Below are 6,000 nucleotides of genomic sequence, written 5' to 3'. Positions count from 1 at the left end.
TTAGAAAATAGCTTCTAGGGCGGGGGTAGATAGCATAGTGGTTATGCAGAAACTGTCATGCCTGAGGAACCAAAGTCCCAGGTTCAATCCCAAGCAACACCATAAGCCAGAGCTGAGCCGTGCTTTGGTATTTCTCTGTGTCTTTCTTTCTCTGCATCTCTCTCAAAAATAAATAAAATACTTAAAAAAAGAAAATAATTTCTAAATATTTTTCCTTATTAATAAGCAGACATAGGTAGCAACTAAACCTTGAGATGAAAAGTAAAGAATATATATCAATTTTCTTTTCAATATTTAATAGCAAATATTAATGCTATGTAACCTTTCTTATCTTTTTAAAGATAATAGCTTACTATAGTGTGCATAACCGGTAGTATTAGTGTCATTAAACATCATCATTCTCATTATTTAACTTGAAATCAATGTACTGTATGTTTTAAAAAGGACAAGTCAACTGTCCAGCAAATCTCTCCCTCTGCTCTCAAGAAATCTTGTTAAAATAGGGATTCATGTCAAATGAATAAACAGTGTAGCTTGCTTACTTCTCACTCCTTTGTGTTAAATATCTTCTAAAAAGGGGATTTTCTTGTTTTTTCCAAATTATTAAGTCCTTGATGAAATTTAAAGTTGGATATTTTTTGTAAAACACTGTCAGTTAATAGTGTGTATACTCTAAATGCATTTTAATTCATATTTATTGTGACAGTTCACTTGTGCTGTCAGTGTCTAAATACCTGCACAGATGGATCATCAGAATTACTGCAGATGGTTTATTTGAACTGCATACTTAGATAGTTAGGGTGTATAAAAAAAACTTAGAACTATGTTTCTTCTTTAAAATATATGAATATTAATAAAGTTAAATCTAGTTGTTTCCTCTAAAAGAAGTGCTTCTGATATCACCCTATTACTGATGCAGTCGCAGATCAATAAGTAGTTATGCTTTACATATTTTGCATATATAATACTGAGCAGATGAAAATATTTAACTACTATTAACTTTGAAACAAATATATATAGAAGTTGGAATGACTTCAAAGTTCTTTTTTAGTGATTTCTTAAAAGAGAGGTTGGCATTGATATTATTCTGTTCCAAAGATCATTTAATTAAGTCTTACCAATGTAATTAATTTTTTCTATAACTTTTTCCATGCTTTGAATTTATTTAATGATTCATGTTGTCAAAGACCACATTTAATTTTCTTTTTGACAAGCCATGAAAAAGCAATTTAGGAAAATATTTAGTTTTTTAAAATTTTATTTATTTATGAAATATAAACACTGTCAAGACCAATAGTTCTGGTATGGTTTATTTTCAACCAGTTCTGGAATTTTATAAAAAGTACCTATTTATGTTAATATATTTTCTTAGTTGATACATTTAGGAGTACTGTTTAATAAATGTATATTGGTTTTTATGTAAATATTAGTTACTGCACATAAAATATATATTATGTTGCAGCTAAAATGCTTAAAATATTTTTAAATATAATGCTCATATATTATAAATATGAATTTATTATAATATATTTAGTATAGAAAGAGATAATGCATACAAGTCACCTTAAAAGCTTCCCTTATAGTGAATACTACAAATGTAATTACTTCCCATTAATCAGTGATTTATCTATTGGTTAATTTTAATAGATATCCTTTATGTAATACTGGTCTCTTTTATATATATATAGTAAGGATAAAAGGAGGGACTGGCAATAGAAAAGCTTTCTTGCTTATTTCTGGTAAGAAAGAGAACAATTATTAACTAGTACTGTTTAACAATTACATAGACTTATCCAGCATTAGGTTTTAATTTCCTCGTTGTTAGTTACTGTATGTTACCAAGAATAGCTTTGCTCTTCATCTTTTACTGATGTCAAGTACTTTAACAAAAATTAGTAAGCAAATAATCAAAGATGCTAATTATTTTATGGTGGATTTTACTGATGTTTCATAAATGTTGTATATTGATCATTTTTATACTTTTTAATACTTATTAAAGTTTTAAATATTTTTATACTTTTTATTCTTTTTATACTTTCTTTATACTTTTTATACTTTCTTATACTTTTTTATGCTTTTATACTTTTTAATACATTTTTATACTTTTTATACATTTTATACCATGTCACTTGAAGATTCTGACAAAAAGGAAAAATAATAATACATGGTAAACAATGAATGCCTCCCTTACTTGGTACAATTCTGATAGGTAGTACCTTTGCTCCTTTAGCAATGATGCCTTAAGAAATTTTTTTTTTAATTTTTTTATTTAAGAAAGGATTAATGAACAAAAACATAAGGTAGGAGGGGTACAACTCCACACAATTCCCACCACCCAACCTCCATAATCCACCCCCTCCCATGATAGCTTTCCCATTCTCTAGCCCTCTGGGAGCATGGACCCAGGGTCTTTGAGGGTTGCAGAAGGTAGAAGGTCTGGCTTCTGTAATTGCTTCCCCGCTGAAGATGGGCGTTGACTGGTCAGTCCACACTCCCAGTCTGCCTCTCTCTTTCCATAGTAAGGTGTGTCTCTGGTGAAGCTGAGCTCCAGGACACATTGGTGGGGTTTTCAATCCAGGGAAGCCTGGCCAGCATCCTGGTGGCATCTGGAACCTGGTGATTGAAAAGAGAGTTAACATATGAAGCCAAACAATTTGTTGAGCAATCATGGATCCCAAGCTTGGAATAGTGCAGAGGAAGTGTTAGGGAGGTACTCACTGCAAACTCTAGTGTACTACTGCTTTCAGGCATATATTTTGCAGTAGTTTATGGATACGTGTGCACATAAGCTCTCTCTCACAGAAACTGGTGTATATCTAGGTTATAGGACTTTGTTAGAAAGTGAGCCACCTGAGATGAAATTATAGTGTACTATAAAAGGAAAGGTCTCACCCGAGTAATGAAGTGGAAGGGTTGTCATTCCACACATGAAGTCTCTGGACACAGTCTGAGGTGAAGCATGTTGAGGTGGCAATCATTGCGTTGGTTAAGTTGTGATCGGCAGATGCAGTATTACTTGGTTTGGATTGGGAGATGCATACGGGAAAGTGGGCCCTATCCAAGGGTTCCAAGACTGGGAGAAGTAGGGGCTCTATAGTAGAGATGTGAGGTTCCTGCTGTCTTAGGGTTCAAAAAGACAATGGATAGTTAATGTTATCATCACATTATTTGGTAATTGGGTTAACTTTGAAAAGTCCTTTTGTTATGGTTTGCTGTACAGTATCCAGTATCTTGTATATAGCTGTGCTATTGGATGCTTCTGATCTACTTGGTCTAGGCTTTTGAGAGAGTCTGCATATCAAATACACAGCCTATATATTAAAAGGATTCAGTTTGCGTTTTGAGAAACTTTGAGACATACAATTGATTTTCCCCCTCTCATATTAATTAACTAGTGATTTATATGTCTACATTTTGCTAGGAGTGTACATAAACACCATTCCCAGCACCAAAGGACTGTGACCCATCCTTCCCACCCACTCCCACCCCCCACTGGCCCAGGAAGCTGCATGTCTACCCCTCACCACTGGGTTTTTACTTTGGTGCCCTACTTACAATTTGGTCATGTCCTGCTTTTAGTTTCCCTTTCAGATCTTCTTCCTCAATTTCTGTTGATGAGTGGGATCATCCCATACTCATCTTTATCTTTCTGACTTAGTTCACTTAACATAATTCCTTCTAGCTCTGTCCACCATGGGTCAGAAAAGGTGGGTTCATTGTTCTTGATAGCTGCATATTATTCCATTGTGTATATATAACACAGCTTTCTCAGCCACTCATCTGTTGTTGGGCACCTGGGTTGCTTTCAGGTTTTAGCTATTATGAATTGTGCTGCTATGAACATAGGAGTACACACCTCTTTTTGGTTGGGTGTTATGGAGTCCTTGGGGTATAACCCCAGGAGAGGAATTACTGGATCATATGGAAGGTCCATGTCTAGACTTCTGAGAGTTTTCTAGACTGCTCTCCACAGAGGCTGTACCAATTTACATTCCCACCAGCAATGTAAAAGGGTTCCTCTGTCCCCAGATCCTCTCCAGCATTTTTTGCTGCTGTCCTTTTTGATGTATGCCATTCTTACAGGAGTGAGGTGGTATCTTAGTGTTGTCTTAATTTGCATTTCTGTGACAATCAGTGACCTGGAGCAGTTTTTCATATGTTTGTTAGCCTTTTGGATCTCCTCTGAGGTGAGTGTTTTGTTCATATCCTCTGCCCATTTTTGGATGGGGTCATTTGCTTTTTTGGTGCTAAGTTTGCTGAGCTCTTTATATATTTTGGTGATTAGTTTCTTGTCTGATGTCTGGCATGTGAAGATCTTCTCCCATTCTGTGAGGGGTCTCTCTGTTTGTTTAATAGTTTCTTTGGATGTGCAGAAGCTTTTCAATTTGATGTAGTCCCATTGGTTTGTTTCTGCTTTAGTCTTGCTTACAATTGGGTTTGATTCATCAAAGATGTCCTTGAGGTGTAGGTGGGAAAGTGTTTCACCAATGTTTTCCTCTAAGTATTTGATTGTTTCTGCTCTGACTTCTAGGTCTTTGATCCATTTGGAGTCAATTTTTGTTTCTGGTGAGATAAAGTGGTTCAATTTCATTCTTCTGTATGTTTCAACCCAGTTTTCCCAGCACCATTTATTGAAGAGAGCCTCCTTTTTCCATGTAATCCTTTGGGCCCCCTTATCAAAGATTAGATGCCCATAGGTGTGGGGATTTACTTCTGGGCTTTCAATTCTGTTCCACTGGTCTGTGTGCCTATTTTTGTTCCAGTACCATGCTGTTTTGATGATGATGGCTTCATAATATAGTTTAAGGTCTGGGAGTGTGATGCCTCCATTTCTGTTTCTTTTCCTCAAGATGGTTTTGGCAATTCTAAGTGTTTTCAGGTTCCAGATAAATGATTGTAGTGTTTGTTCTATTCTCTTAAAAAAAGCTTGTTGGAACTTTGATGGGTATTGCATTAAATTTGTATATGGCTCTGGGGAGAATATTCATTTTGATGATATTTATTCTTCCAATCTATCCGCATGGGATATCTTTCCATTTCTTGGTATCGGTTTCTATTTCCTTGAGTAGCGACTCATAGTTTTCAGCATACATGTCTTTCACTTCTTTGGTCAACTTTATTCCTAGGTATTTGATTGATTTTGCTGAAACAGTAAATGGGAGTGATTTCTGGATGTCTTCTTCTTTAGATTTAGTGTTTGAATAAAGGAATGCCACTGATTTTTGTACATTGATTTTGTAGCCTGATACCTTGCTATATTGCCTAACAACTTCCAGTAATTTTCTACTGGATTCTTTAGGTATTTCTATGTATACTATCATATCATCTGCAAATAGTGAGAGCTTGACTTCTTCCCTTCCAATCTGTATTCCTTTGATTTCTTTCTCTTGCCTGATTGCTATGGCAAGAACTTCCAATACTATGTTGAAGAGTAACGGTGACAGTGGACAGCCCTGTCTAGTCCCCGATCTGAGGGGGAATGCTTTCAGCTTCTGTCCATTGAGTATGATGTTGGCTGTAGGTTTGCTATATATAGACTCCACTATCTTGAGGAATTTCCCATCTATTCCCATTTTTTGTAGAGTTTTGAGCATGAATGTGTGTAGGATTTTGTCAAAGGCTTTCTCTGCATCTATTGAGATAATCATGTGCTTTTGGCTTTGCTTTTATTGTTGTGGTGAATGACATTGATTGACTTATGGATGTTGAACCAGCCTTTCATTCCTGGGATGAATCCCACTTGGTCGTGATGAACAATCTTTTTGATGTGTTGCTGTATCCAGTTGGCCAAGATATTGTTTAATATTTTGGCATCTATGTTCATCAGAGATATTGGTCTGTAGTTTTCCTTTTTTGCTCTGTCCCTATCAGCTTTTGGTATCAGAGTGATGTTGGCTTCATAAAAGGTGGGAGGGAGTATTCCTGTTTCTTTAATCTTATGGAATAGCTTAAGAAGTATGGGTATTAAGTGTTTCCTGAAAGTTTTGTAGAATTCGTTTG

The sequence above is a fragment of the Erinaceus europaeus genome, chromosome 2 (genome assembly GCF_950295315.1).
Source record: "Erinaceus europaeus chromosome 2, mEriEur2.1, whole genome shotgun sequence".
Classification (NCBI taxonomy): domain Eukaryota; kingdom Metazoa; phylum Chordata; class Mammalia; order Eulipotyphla; family Erinaceidae; genus Erinaceus; species Erinaceus europaeus.
This window is presented reverse-complemented; position numbering follows the sequence as displayed.